The sequence below is a fragment of the Benincasa hispida genome, chromosome 8, assembly GCF_009727055.1.
Source record: "Benincasa hispida cultivar B227 chromosome 8, ASM972705v1, whole genome shotgun sequence".
In the NCBI taxonomy this organism is placed as follows: Eukaryota; Viridiplantae; Streptophyta; class Magnoliopsida; order Cucurbitales; family Cucurbitaceae; genus Benincasa; species Benincasa hispida.
Genome location: NC_052356.1, coordinates 62,130,527 through 62,147,113, shown reverse-complemented (window position 1 = coordinate 62,147,113; position 16,587 = coordinate 62,130,527).

Sequence of the window (16,587 nt, the reverse complement as noted above, 5' to 3'; positions counted from 1 at the left end):
CCAAAATTCATATATTAAAAATTAGCAAGATTTAACATTTTATTATAAATATGTTAATGTAGATGCTTATTATTAGTGTTCATTGGTCACGTGTCATTTATCCATCATCCCATGTGTTGTTCATGTGTCTCAAGATTACACACATCAATGTGCATGTAATCTACCTCTTATTTGTCAAATTGCTAGTGGAATTTAATGGGTTTTGAAAGATACACATTTGGCAAAGTCCATGAAAATCGAAGAAAATGGAGAATTTAGAGAATTTTTTTATTTTATATTTTGCTAATTTATTTTATTTTATTTTATTTATATATATATATTATGTTTTAATTTATTTTAATATTTATTTATTTTATTATTATATTATATTTATTCTAATATTATATTTTATTGGTATTTGTGTTTCCCTTATGCTTCTCATGTTCTCAACACATTATCAGCACGAGCTTCTATTGTTTTTCCCACTAAAGGTTGGTCCTAAAGGTACAGGTTTTTTCCTCTTCGTTATAGTTAATAAATTTAACATTATTTTGCATATTTAATATCTATTAAATTTCTAATATAAATAAAATATTTTATGATAGTGCTGCCATGAAAATTCTTACAAAATTAGAATTTGTCGTCTTTAATATTAACGACAATAATTATTTGTATTGGGTACTTGATGTCAAAATCCACCTGGATACTATGAATCTTGGAGAGACTATTAAAGAAGAGGTATGATCATCAAAAAACAATTATTCTTCCTAAAGCTCGTTATGAGTAGATGCACTTGAGGCTACAAGATTTCAAATCAATAAGTTATTACAACTCTGTATTATTTAAAATTAGTTCGAACTTATTGTTATGCGGAGAAAAAATTATTGGTGCTGACATGTTAGAGAAGATATTTTCTATATTTCATGTCTCAAATATGCTCATGCAGCAGCAATATCGAGAGAAATGTTTCAAACAACATTCTAAACTAATTTCATGTCTTCTCGTGGCCAAACAAAATAACGAGTTATTAATGAAAAATCATGAATCCCGATCAACCGGGACGACACCATTCCCTAAAGTGAATGCTGTGATTTTTAATAATAATCTTGGTCGAGGTCATGACCATGGCAAAGGAAGAAATAATTATTATTTTTGTACTGGTCGTTCTAATTATTCAAATTTTCAAAGAACTACACAAAATGATGATCACAAAGGAAAAGCTCTACAAGATAAGAGTTCAAAAAGTGTTGAAAATAAATGCTTCTCATGCAGAATGACTAGGATTGGTCACGTACTTGTCATACATCAAAGCACTTAGTTGATCTCTATCAAGCATAAGGAAAAAGAGAAAAATGTAGAAACAAATTTTGCATACCAGGATAATGATATATTTGACCCATCCCATATGAAAATTTTGAATGTGGCGGACTTCTTTGAATCTCCTAAAGAGAAAATTGACAGAATTGATGGAACATCAAGTGTTTCCTTTGACTTTGAAACTATTTAGACTTAATGTTGTTTTTTAATTCATCTCCATGTTTTTTTCCCTCTTAGTAGATGTTAACCTTTGTATATTCCAAATGTTGTTTTTTCTTATTGTAATTATTTTCTTTTAATGAAGAAACCGGGATCATTTTCATATGTTGGATGACTAAAAAATGAGTAAAGAAGACATATATCTGGTAGACAGTGCAACTACACATACAATACTTACAAGTAGAAAATATTTTTCCAAACTGATGATGTTGGAAGCAAAAGTCAATACAATATTAGGATCTGCAAACCTAATTGAAAGATGTGGAAAAGCAAATACTATTTTGTCTAGAGGAACAAAATTTACAATTGACAATTCATTGTTCTCTAGTCAATCAAAGAGAAATCTACTTAGTTACGTTGCAATGGTTATCATATTGAGACTGATAGAAAGAATAATATGGAGTATCTTTATATTATATCTACTGTCTCATATGAAAAACATTTACTGGAAGAGTTGTTTGCTTTATCTTCTGGATTATATTATATTTATATACAAGTAATTGAAACTTATGCAACAATGAATCTGAAATTCATGAATCTAGATATATTTACAATTTGGCATGACAGATTGGGTCATCCAGGGTCTATAATGATGAGAAGAATTATTGAGAATTCAAATAAATATCCACTGAAGAACCAGAAGATTCTTCAATATAATGAATTATCTTGTGATGCTTGCTTGCAAGGCAAATTAATCATTAAACCATACCAGTCAAAGTGGGAATTGAATCACCTGCATTTTGGAACAAATTCATGGTGATATATGTGAACCTATTAACCCACCAAGTGGACCATTTACATATTTTATGGTATTAATAGACACATCCAGCAGATGGCCAGACATGTGCTTATTATCAAGTCGAATTCTTACATTTGCAAGATTACTTGCTCAAATAATTAAGTTAAGAGCACAATTTCTAATTGTACAATTAAAATCGTTCGTCTAGATAATGCTGGTGAATTTACATCCTATACTTTTGATAATTATTAGATGTCAATTGAGATAAGTATTAAACATCTTGTAGCTCATTATCACACACAAAATTGTTTAGCAGAATAATTCATAAAATGTTTGCAGTTAATTGCTAGACCCATTGCTTATGAGAGCTAAGCTTCCTACATTTGTATGAGGACATGCTATTTTGCATGCAGCGTCACTTGTATGCATTAGTCAGTAGCTTATCATTAGTACTTACCATTATAATTAGCTTATAGTCATGAGTCAAATATTTCCATCTGAGAATTTTTGGATGTACACTATATGTTCCAATTGCTCTACCATAATGTACTAAGATGGATCCTCAAAGGATGTTAGAAATATATATTGGATATGATTCCGCATCAATTATTAAATATCTTGAACCCCTGACGAGCGATGTATTTATTACTTGATTTGTTGATTGTCATTTTAATGAGACAACCTTTCCAACATTAAGGGGAGGAATTAAGAAGTTGGAAAATAATTACATGGAATGCATCGTTATTGTCTCATTTAGATCCTCGTACAGATCAATATGAACTTAAAATTTAGAAGATAAATCATTTGTAAAATATAACAAATTAGTTACCAGATGCATCTATAGATGCAAAGAAAGTAACTAAGTTACATATACCAGCTGCAAATGTTCCATCAAAAATTGATTCCAACATAGTAAGTTGTCACTAATGAGTCTGGAACATGCCAAAAACATGATAGACTAATGGGTTTCAAAGATAAAAATCCTCAAAAAAGAAAAATAATTAATAGTCAATAAAACTTGGTTGAGGGTGTAAATATCCATGAATAAATCCTTGACATGACTAGTAAGAAAGGTGAAATACCTAAAGATGATAATGGGATTTCAATGAACTATGTCATGACAGGAAAATAATGGAATTGGACTCATGTAGTTATTGATAACATTTTTGCATACAATGTTGCTCTTGATATTATATATGAAAATGAGGGTTCTGAACCAAAATTTGTTGAAAAATATCCACATAGAAAATATTGGCTTCAACGGAAAGAAGCAATCGACGCAGAATTAAACTCACTTTCAAAATATCAAGTTTTTGGACCAATAGTGAGAGTACTAGAAAATGTCAAACCTGCGGGATACAAATGGGAATTTTTTAGGAAAAGAAACAAAAATAATGAGCTCACAAGATATAAAGCAAGACTAATTGTACAAGATTTTTCACAAAGACCCGATATTGATTATGAGGAGACATATTATCCAGTGATGGATGCAATTAAATAAGATATTTAATTGGTCTGACTGTATATGAAAGTCTGCATATGTATCTTATGGATGTAGTCATGACATATTTATGTGGATCTCTTGATAATGATATTTATGTGAGAATCCTATAAGAATATAAGGTATTTGAAATATATAAGTCAAATTCTCGAGAATTGTATTCAATAAAGTTACGTAGGTCACTATATGGATTGAAACAATAAGGACGAATGTGGTACAGTCGTCTGAGTGGATATTTATTGAAAGATGAATATCAAAATAATCCAATACATCTATATGTTTTTATAAAGAAATTGAAGTCAGTATTTGCTACGACTTAAATATAATTGGAACTCCTTAAGAGTTTTCAAAGGCAATAGAATATCTTAAGAAAGAATTTAAAGTACCATATTTTAGTGTAATTGGTGCACTTATGTATCTTGTTAATAATACAATACTAGATATTGCATTTTTAGTAAATTTATTAGCAAGATATAGTTCTTCTCCAACAAAAAGACATTGGAATAGAATTAAGCATATACTTTGTTATCTCCAAGGAACGATCGACATGGGTTTGTTTTATTCAAATAAATCAAAATTTAATCTATTTGGTTATGCAAATTATGGATATTTATCTTATCTACACAAAGCTAGATCTCAAACAGGTTATCTGTTCACATGTGGAGGAACTTCTATATCATGGCGATTGGTGAAACATACCATAACGATCATTTCCTCAAATCATACTAAAATTCTTGTAATTCACGAGGTTAGTCGAGAATATATATATATGGCTAAGATCAATGACTCAACACATTCGTGGAACATGTGGTTTGTCTTCTAGTAAAAATCTTCCAACGTTGTTATACGAAGACAACAAAGCATGCATATCCCAAATTAAATGAGGATATGTTAAAGGAAATAGAATAAAACATATTTCACTAAAATTTTTCTACACTCATAATCTTAAAGAATATGACGACATCACTATACAATAAATTTGTTTGAAAGATAACCTGGTAGACTTATTTACAAAGCCATTACCCACCGCAACCTTTGAAAAACTGGTGCACAATATTGGAATGTGGCGACTCAGAGATCTCAACTGACGTTTTCGTTAGGGGGAGTAAATATACTTTTTAAGAGTATCAGATTATATGAAATACGTATTCTTTTTCTTTCACTAAGATTTTTTTCCTAGTGGGTTTTTCTAGTGAGGTTTTAACGAGACATATTTAGGAAAAGTATTATAAATATGTTAAATTAGGTGTAATGTAGATGTTCATTATTAGTGTCCATTGGCCATGTGTCACTTATCCATTACCCCATATGTTGTCCGTGTGTCTCAAGATTAAACACTATTAATATTCATGCAATCCACCTTCTACTTGCCAAATTGCCTACAAATAGTGGCATTTTGTGGGTTTTGAAAGACACACATTGGGCAAAGTCCATGAAAATTGGAGAAAGTGAAGAATTTAGAGAAATTTCTTATTTTATAATTTGCTAATTATTTTATTTTGTTTATTTACATATTATGTTTAATTTATTTTAATATTTATTTAGTTTATTATTATGTTATATTTATTTTAATATTATATTTTATTAGTATCATTGTTACCATTGTGCATTTCAAATTCACAACACATTTATTAGTATCTTACTTCAACCCCAGTCTCTCTCAATGACTTAATTATGAGTTGCTTTAGTCAATATGAACATAGTTCAACATTTAAACTTTGATGTGGGAGGTTTAAATTCCATACTACATTTAATAAGTACAAAAGGGGTACACTATAAATAGCATGAAGTATATATGTAGACTTATAATAAACGTAGAGCACACCCTTTCTCTATTTGAAATTCAAAACCCTCTTTATCGTTCAATCTTAAACCTTAAAAGAGAAACTTCACAAACCATTTAATTTGCTTTCGAGACTATAATTGCAATTGGAATGTAGAACTTCTACTAGAGTTTGTTAGCAATGTTGCACATAAAAAATGTGAAAGATTCACAATGCCATGCACTGAAAGCAAATAGGGAAGGAAACTTAACCAACCGTCATTACATTTTTCTCTCTCATTCCTTCACCATATATCCCCTTTGTTTTTGTTTATGTTGCTGTCCATGAAGGGATACGGTGAACAAATTTTAAATATATATATTTGAAATATTTTAGTGAGCTGTGAGTTATAGACAATATATATTATTTAAATGCTCTTGAAAATCTCTTACTTCTAACCGAAACAATCATAATCATATTTTTGTTGTGATGGTATGTATAGAAGTTTAACTAAAAATCTAGTAGTTATTTTTGTAACATTGGTGACAATTTAATCACTTCTCAACATTATTTTGGGGAGACATTTCTTATAATTTCTTTAAATTAAAATGAATGAATGAAAAAACGAATGAATCACTTGAAGAGTGTTAGGAAAAAATGGGATTAGTATTGCAGCCAGCTATACATGGGCATAATTATGTTTCTCCCCTTAAAACTCTTGGGGCTTGAATAATTGGTCCTAAATAGTTGCGGCCCATTTCTCTTGAGTTTTTGAGGATTAACCACTTGCTTCCCAATTTGCACTATACATGAAATAATAAATTACACCAACTTTTCCTAATACAAAATTTTAGTTCTTAGTGTTTAGAATCATTGAAAATGAGAGGAGTCTATTCAAAATTTCTACACGAATGGATGGGTGAAGCTCATCCCATTAATCCATTCAAACTTTTTTTTTCTTTTTCTTTTTTTTTTTTTTTGATTCTTTCTTATATTACAAAATAAGGATGACACCAAGAAGGAAAAATTCCCTTGTTATGAAGACAAATGCAAAAAGTTTAGAATTGCACACATAAAGATATTAAACAATGATAAATATGTTTAAAGAAATTAAAAAATAAAAGAGAAAATTGAGGGGGGAGGTTGTAATTGAGTTGGATTATTGTTATTATTATTTTATTTTTTTTTTTTTGGTTTAATTGAGTTGGAATTTTGATTTGGAATTATGTGAGGAGACAGTGATTCTAATTCAATTAATTCTTAGGGATAGAGAGAAAATGGCAAAATAAAGAAGCCAAATATGCCACGTGACAGAGCAGATGGAAATTGACCACTTTTTAAAAGTTTGATAATTAGAAGAATAAGTTGTTTTGCCAACTTCCAAATCCATTGGAATTTGTCCGTGGGTGACCAAAACGAACCGTTTTGGTTGCCATTCGAATAAAGTGGATTAGAGATGGAATTTCGGCAATTAGGTTTGTTTGGGCCCATGTGATCCATCTAATGAAGTTGTTCAATGTTAGATTATACCAAAATTGCTTTGTGTTTGGACCATATGGATCAAAATCATATTCTTCTTCTTTTAAAAAAAAAAAAAAAAAATTATTATTATAATTATACATATTTTTATCTTACTTTTACCGTTTTATAAAAGGATTTGTCATGTAATGTTAGTTTAATAAAACAATGATTGTGGAAGAAATAAATTTCATTTTTGGCTATTAGGTCAATTATAAACATAAATACTAATAGCATATATTAAAATTAGCATCTATTGGATTGCTAGTTGATTAGAAATTTATGGACGGAGCCACGTAAGGACTAGGGAAGCACGTGCCCCCCTCAATTTATCCGTCTTTTATATTTTTAATATAAATTATAAAACAATATGTATTAATATATATAAAAGTTCAACTTAAACAATGTTGGTGCTAGCTTATTGGTGTAGAGTATTGTCTCTTTGGTGAGGCATAAGGGTTTGAATCTTATAGCTTGACAACATTTTATTTTAAATGACTTTTTATCCAGATTTTTTCATTGCTTTTAAAGCCTAACTTATATAAATCCTAATAAAAGGAAAGTTGGTCGACGACATTTCGAAATTCACTTTTCAAATTCAACTCTCAAGAACATTCTATTAAAAATATTTCGTTCATTTTTCTATATAATTTTTATATTCACATTACGTATATATATTTTTGTTTGTTTTCATGTTATTTTTACATTCATATTACTCGTATAGGTTTTTAAAGTTCAAGCTAGAGGATTATTTGTTGTCACTCGTCTGGATATACGAACTCAACAAGTAAGTTTTAAAATATTCTTAGACTTTAAGTTTCGATGCTTTTAAATCTATATAGTAGAATGTAATATTCTTATTATTAATACTTTTGTAGAGTTAATTCAAACTTATATGGAGAGATATTATAAAAGAAAAATAACAATATAAACGATAGAGGCATCATCTTCAGAGAAGAAAAATGTTTTGGATTCTAGTCAATCTTATACAGAAATAAATCTAGAAGAACTACCTGCAGATCTTGGTCTAAATATTGTGAATGCAATGAATTTTGTCAAAATTTGTAACGAAATACTGCTGAAAACAAGTGAATCTAATTGGGATTTATTTTTTAGTATGATTTTTTATTTCTGTCATAGTCATGATATTGAAGTCCTTAAAATTGATGACCTATTTCTAATTCGAGGACGACAAAGACGAAAGTCTTAGCCAGATACAAATTTACATCATTATCGTGTTGAAGTTTTCTATGTCATCATTGTATGCAACTTCAAGAGCTAAATAATCATTTTACTGAAACAAATATTGAATTGCTTCTCTATATGGCATGTCTAAATCCGAGTAATTTATTTGTTTTCTTTTGATAGAAAAAAACTTAGATAACTTGCTCAATTTTACCCAAAAGACTTTTAAGCCATTGAACTCTTTATACTTGAGGATCAACTTCAAAATTATATTATTGATATGCATTCAAGTATTGAGTTTGTTGAGTTAAAAAACATATGTGATCTTGTAGTAAAAATGGTCATGACAAATAAAGACAAAGTTTATCCATTAGTTTACAAATTACTCACCTTGGTGTTGATTTTACCTGTTGTCACAATTATTGTAGAGAGAACATTTTCTGCTATGCAAATTGTGAAGACTTAATTGCGTAATCAAATGGGAGGTCAATGGATGAATTTTAACCTATATTGAAAAGGATTTATTTGATAAGTTAGATACTAAAGTTATCATAGATCGATCTCAAAACATAAAAACTCGGAGATGACAATTGTAATGTATTAAATTAGTTAATTTTTGAAGTTATGAACACTTTTTTTTTTACATTCATTTATAGATTTTTTTTGTTAGACATGTGCATATAGTGCCTCTATATAGAATTCCTGGCTCCGCTACTGTTAGAATTGACATGTTAGAAGAGTGCAACAAGCACTTCTTCAATCAATTGACCTAAGATCAAACTTGTGGAAGGTATATCGCAATAAATGAAAGGTAATTTAGAAAGTGTAACCCATTTTTTTTTTTTACGTTTATTAGTATTTGTTGGCATTCCACATTCATACTGACAAGTGGGCCCTAGTTGAAAATCTGTAATCAAGTAATATAATCTGAATGACGAGCATGAGGTGATCAATTAAACTGCGTCAAAAAATTATGTCATATCGTTATCGTTACCGTTACCGTTACCGTTATGGTTATAGTTACCATTATTATTACTGTTTCAGATAAAAAAAAATTATGAATTTTGATACATTTACTGTTACCGTTATTGTTACGGTTACGATTTGGCTCTCAGAGGTAAAGATAACCATAACGGTAATAGTAAATTTGACAAAATTCTTAATTTTAAGTAAACTCGATAAAAAATAATCTAGTTACATTTGCGATTGAGACTCGTTATGATTGACCTGTCAATGAAATTCGATTACGATTACACCAATTTTCATTACGAATGGGCAAACGTGGCCTAAGTGTTTACAAGTATGTTATAAGGAAATATGACTTTTGTCGTTTCTATTTGATCCAAAAATTTCACGATGTTATATTTTTAGTCCTATTGTTTTAATTTTTATTTCAATTTAGTCCCTAAGTTTCAAAATGTTGCTATTTTACACTTAAGGTTTGAGTTTTGGTTCAATTTGATTCCTAGGATTCAAGATCATTTACACTTTTAATCCTTTTTTTTTTCCCTAAATATTCACTTTCAATCTTTAACGTTAAGGACTATTAATTAATATAAGAAAATTAAAATAATTATAATTAATTAAGTTTCACTATGTCTTCATCAACTATTAAAAATAATTTTAAAATTTTATTTCATAATTATTTTAAAGTAATGAATAGACATTAACGTTAAAGACTAAAGTGAAAGTTGAAGTTAAAAGTATAATATCTTAAAATATAAGGACTAAATTGAAATAAAACTCAAATCTCAATAGTAAAATTATAACATTTTGAAACCTCGGAGACTAAATTGAAATCAAACTCTAAATTTAATGACTAAAAATATAACATTTTGAGATGTATGGACCAAACCGAATTAAACCCAAAATTTAGGGACCAAAAAAATATTTTTCCAAACACGAAGTAGTTTGTCTGTAGCCATAACACAAATCTAGTTTGTTTCCTTTGTGAATTCGTGGATGCTACACTCCTACATAATACAACCTTGATTTTATTTTCTTTCTTATATTAGTTGGCAAATTTAGATTTCTTATATCATGGCCCCTCTTCTTTCAAGTAATTCATAATTCACTAGCTTTCATCTCTATCGATTGAGCAACATTGACAATTATCATTACGTGTAATATTTTTTGTCAAGTTAGTGTTGCACGTATATTATTATTGTCTTACGCTCGACAATTTCTCTAGTATTGATCACAACTATAGTTACATGTATCGTTATGTTTCTCTTCTTTTTTTTTTTTATCTATAGATTAGAATAAAAAAAATGAATTTACTCCTAGAATTGTCTCGAAAGAGATTGTGTGTTAGAAAAAGCAAACTATATCATAAAAATCTAACCTAGTTGGTTGATTAGAGAATAAATCTATAATTATTTAACGCAATTAAATATTCAAGTTTTGGAAGGAATGTGGAAGTGTTTGTTAGAGTTGCCTTATTTAATTATTAAATTATGGAAATTTGCAAAGTAGGATGGAAAAGAGAGATAAACCAAAAGGAAGGAATACTATGCTCAAAAGAATGAGAAACAATATATTCTTCCTTATACTATTATATTATAAAAAATTATAATGAGTAACAACAATCATCATTATATTTGCAAATTTCTGAAAATAAATTTTGTAAATATATAACTTTTAGAACTTTTTCATGCGATAATAATTTGAACATGCGTTCATTTCTAATTCATATATCTTTAAAATATTATTTTAATACTCCAATGATATATATCAATCATTGTGGGTTGAGATACAAAAGAATTTAGACTTCACTATCTATTGTGCAGTCAAAAAATCACTCAATAAAAATCTAATATGTGATAAAAAAAATTATATGAATTATTTTTATATTTTTCTAACATTAATAGAAAAGATGATGCATGAGATTATAGATATGCTTAATCATTGTCGGATGAAAATTCAGATTCTATTTTATGTTTCATTAAATTCAATGAATATGTATTTGGTTGGTCGTCTGAATTCTGTTTCAAAAAATTGTTTCTGGATTTTATGATCTAAACAATGCAAATTTTCAAAACAACTTTCTTATATTTTCGATCTATCCAGATTTTGAATTCAAAATTTTAAAATGCAGAATTATGTTAAAAGTGACAAAAACAATAGCAATTATACTATTTCATGTTACAAACTCAATTTTTAATTTAAAATATGTAATATATTATATATATTATATGATATTCTAAAATAATAATTATACAAAAATTTTAACATAAAATAAATTCATAAACTAATTAGCAATAGTTTATATTCAATCTAGTATTTTGTGAGTAGCTAAACATTTTTAATCACATTTTTTTAAAAAAATGTTTAAATTAGAATTTAATTTTTGAATTTGCTACCAAACACATATCTGAAAACATGAAATACAATTTTGTTTTCATTAAATCTATTGGATTTCTGCTTTCAGATCGTCTACCCAATCGTTTTTGTTTTTTCTTTCTTTTTTGGGTATTTCCAAATAAATCAACAATATGAAAGGAAAAACACGTTTAAATTGACTTAAGAAAAAAATGTTTTTTTAAAAAAATCGTTAATATTTAAACACTTTTGACAAAAATTGTTGAAAATACACTTAAAAAACTATTTTAAGTGGTAGTCAAATCCTTTAATTTTTTTTTAAATGATTTATTTTCTAAAATTAAATACTTCAAAATATATTTCAAATACATCTAGGAGAATCACAATCTATTGTTAATACGTGGAAACAAAACCTTTTATTCATTTATTATTTGATTTAAAAATGATTAAAATATAGAAAACAGTGGAGAAGAAAATTGGTAATGATGGAGAATGCGCGGTGTCTTTTTAGCCTTCACATAACGCTCTTGACCTCTCAATTATTTATTATTATTATTATTATTATTATTCCTCTTCTTTTGGTCTTTTATAAATTACAATTATTTATTTCTTTTATTGACATTTTTCATGCTAAATTCTTAATTTCTATTAAATTTGGACCCACATGTCCCAAATCTCTACTTGCTCAAGTCACAAGTAAATGAAATACCACGACTTCGTCAACCTAAAATGCCAAATCAAATTATCAGTTCAAACTTATTTCAACAGGAGATTTAATTAATGTTAGTAGTCAAAAAGAAAGGAAAGAATAAGATAATTAAAGTTAAATTACAAATTTAGTGACTTAATCGAGATAACCCATTGATTTTAAATTTTATTTTATTTTTTTAGAAAATGATATATTTGATATGCAATTGAGTTTTTCATTTTTTTTCCATTTTAATAATATTTGTAAAATGGTGAAAAAATCTATAACAAAAAAACGTTTTGAAAAACAGTTTTCGTTAAACAAAAAAAAAAAAAACAAAGCGGTTGTGCTCTAGTGGTAAAGGTATTTGTATTTCGCCTTCCATACTTGTGCTTAAACCATGGAATTTGCACTATTTTTACTTTTACTACTTACTCTAATGAAATTTGCATCGTGGTCTAGTGGTTAGCTAATTCACATATAGTTTTTGCGAACTTAAATAATTGCGGAGTAGGATTTAAACTTTAAATTTTGTATTCAATAGATTAAAATATATTTAAAATTTTATAAAATTAATTAATTTAATAGATATAAATAAAATGTTTAAAGGATCCTAAGTTTTTAGTTTTATATCAAAACTAGTGCATTCTTTATTTATTTATTTTTTAATAGCTCAAAGCCCTACTAGATACTAAATTCAAAATTTAAAAATTTATTTGACATAAAATTTAAAGTATAAGAACCTATCGATACTTATAAAGTTTATTGATTAATTTGATGTAAAATCAAAAGTTTGATCTAAATTTTCATAAGTTGTGTTTTGTCTCAATTTAAATGTATCCTTTTAATTTTTAAAATTTAATCCAAGAATTTCACAAAATGCAAGAAAATGTTGATAATTTTCCTGCTTGGACATTTTTTTATATGATAAAGAGATAATAAGCCCACCACCATGGCAATCGGAATAAATTTTCTAATTGATGAGACTATATCGAGAAAAAAAAAACTAAATTATAAAAATAAATAACTAGTATTTTATTTAAGGTTGGTTAAATAATCATTCTCTTTTAAAAAATTATGTCAATTTTCTCCCAATTTTTTATAATATTATATATCTTTTTTAAATAAAAGAGTTATATTCTAAATCAACTTTAAAAACAAAAATAAATTTTTAAGAGACTATTTTTTGAGGTTTCAAAATTTTACTTGATTTTTGAATCAAATATTGATAAAAAGAAGATAATAAAACAAAAAATTTAAAAATAAAAATAATATTTATAAACTTAAATTATCAAATGAATCCTAAATTTAAATGGTAGTTGAAAGGTTTGAAACGGAAAAAATAGATAAATAAATATATATATATATATATATATATATAGAGAGAGAGAGAGAGAGAGAGAGAGAGAGAGTAAGAAGCTTCAAAATTTTGGGTAACATGTAGGAAACACGTTTGTTGGTTGTGATATTTTGAGAAGTTCTTTTTGGATTTATGTGATTGAAATTATTCAATAAAATACAATTACAATACAACTTCTCAAAAATAAATAAATAGAAAGGAAAGGAAAAAAGAATTATATATAATATGGAGCGGAATTTCGATGTAAATGATAGCATCTCTGTCCCGTGCTCTGCGCTGCAGCTGCCGCTGCCGTGATACTCACCACCAACTCAGACTTCCCTCGTTGACTGTTATGCCCATCATTACCATCCATTTTCAATTTCATTTTAATTATATATTTTTCAAATTATACTCTATAATTAATTCAAAATATTTACCCTTCACGGTCATTCAAATATTAAATTATAAATTATTATGCGACAAATATTTAATAATGGTAGTATTATTGTTTTAAAAATTATTTATAATCTCGATTTGTGACAATTTAATTGGTTTATTTTTAATTATGTGACCATTCAATTCTTGTACTATTTAATTTTTATTATAAAGATTGATGTTAAGTTTTAATAAAGTTTCTTGTATAAATAAAATAATAAATTAATTAGAGATTCGATAATTTTATAAAATACAAGTCTACATCATAGAATAATAATAATTGACATCTATTTTGATGAGATTTTTTTTACACTGTAGACTAATTTGTTACAAATTTGAACGTATAATGACTAAGTTATTATATTATAAAGTTTAGAGATTAAATTATTATAAAATTAAGAACATAGAGATTAAATCATATAAACTAAAATTTTTAATTAAATTGTTACTTTTAGGAAAATTTAGGATCTAAAAAATTTATTTTAATCTTAAAATATTGTTGTATATGTATTTTTCTATTTGCTATGGATGATAATGAGATGAGTGTAATAAAAATATTAAAATAAAAAACAATTCTTTCTACCTTCTCCCACTAATCAAAAGTCTACTACACTGCTAATTCTAAATTAAAATATATATTGGTGGTGTACTTCGGATTTCGGATGCTAAATAAAACATTTGAGGTTTTTTAGTATTATTATAAAATATAATTTTGATAAATGAATTTTGAGTTTTGTTTATTTTAATATAGATAACGGAGTCTCTATCTAATATATTTTAGTTTCTATATTTTTAAATGTCAAAATTTAGTCTCGATCTATTTAATAAATCTTAAAAACAGTTTCTTAGGTTAGTTTATTCTATTTCATAAGAAAGTTGATTTTGAAGATATAAACATTCTTTTTTAAATTTTAGAAATATAACCATATAGTGTTTGTCTCTCTCTCTCGTGAGAAAAATATGTTATCATTTAAACAATTTCAATAATAATAATAATAATAATAATAATAAACTAAATTTGAAAGGCTAAGAATGTGTTTGGAATACATTTTCAAGTTTTTAATTTAAAAAATAAGTTATTCGAAAAGAAATTGAAGTGCTTGATAACCACTTAAAATAGTTTTTCAAATATATTTTAATCAATTTTTATCAAAAGTGTTTAAATAAAAATGAGTTTTTTTTAAAAAAAAAACATTTTTTTTTCTTAAGTCAAGCCAAAAGGCCCTAAGGGTGTGTTTAATTTACAAAATAAGTCGTTTTATTAAAAATTGGAGTGGTTAGCAACCACTTAAGGTAACTTTTGAATGTAGTTTCAATAATTTTTGTCAAGAGTGTTAAATAAAAATGAGTTTATTGAAAAATACTTTTTTTAAAATCAAAGGCTAACCAGAGAAATAGAAAATTTTAAAGTTTCATTTGGTAAAAATGCAAAAAGGTTTCAAAATTATAAAAATAACCGAACGAATTTATATAATAAAAAATTTAATTAATAAATGACAAAACTACCCTAAAACAACAAAATTAAGTACAAACAATAATATAAAGATACATTGTTTAAAAAAAACTCGAATACCACAAATACATTATACCTAAACATTCTAAAACCATTAATACAATATCTAAACATTCCGAAAACAAAGATTAAAAATCATCCAATATAATCTTTAACACTCTCAACTGCCTATAGAATGCATGTATGCTAGTGGGGGTCATTAGAAACTTATGGATGCCCACAACAATGGACTTCCTTCAAGGTGAGAAAGAGCAAAGTTGATTATACCAGTGAAGTTGTTGTTGACAAGTGAATATTTGAAAAAACTACATAAAATATGATTGCGTTTAACACCAAACCAATTGTAAGAAGTATCATCGTCTTCATTCGATATGACCATTTTTCTCATAGGATCTTAAAATCCAACTTTAAACACTATCAATCCTAGAACGTCATTGTTGAAGGCGATATTTAAAGTAGAAACAAAAGCAGAAAACATGTGTGCGAGTGAAAAAGATGGCGTCTGGCAAGGGTGGTCGTCAAAAGCTAGTCAAGACTATGAATTTCAAGAAAGGGTTGCTAAGATTGATAAGGAAAAAAAAGAAATTTTGGTGACAACAAAGTGAAGAAGATGAATAAGGTGAGATTTCGGGGTTTTTTTTTTAAAAAAATCTTATTTTAATAATAAGGATGATGACGATGATGATAATAATATAATATCTTTAACATTAATAATAATCTGGACAATATATATACACACATGCATATGTTTCAAACACTTCAAGTTTAATTCCCATTTATATATTTATTTATAAGTACAACAAGCAATTTTTACGTGTTTATGTATGAACAATTGAAAACATCAAAAATATATAAAAAAAAAATCAAATTAATTTGATAACAATGTGTATAAAATAATGAAAAAAAATATTTAGATACAATTGAATTTGTAATAAACATTTTAGATAAAATCTAATTTGATAATAAAATATAAATTCACATATAATCCAAGACAAGAAAGTCAAGAGGAGTTCATTTATTTACAATTACACTATATTCGTAATTCTACTTTCATTTAAACTTCAACA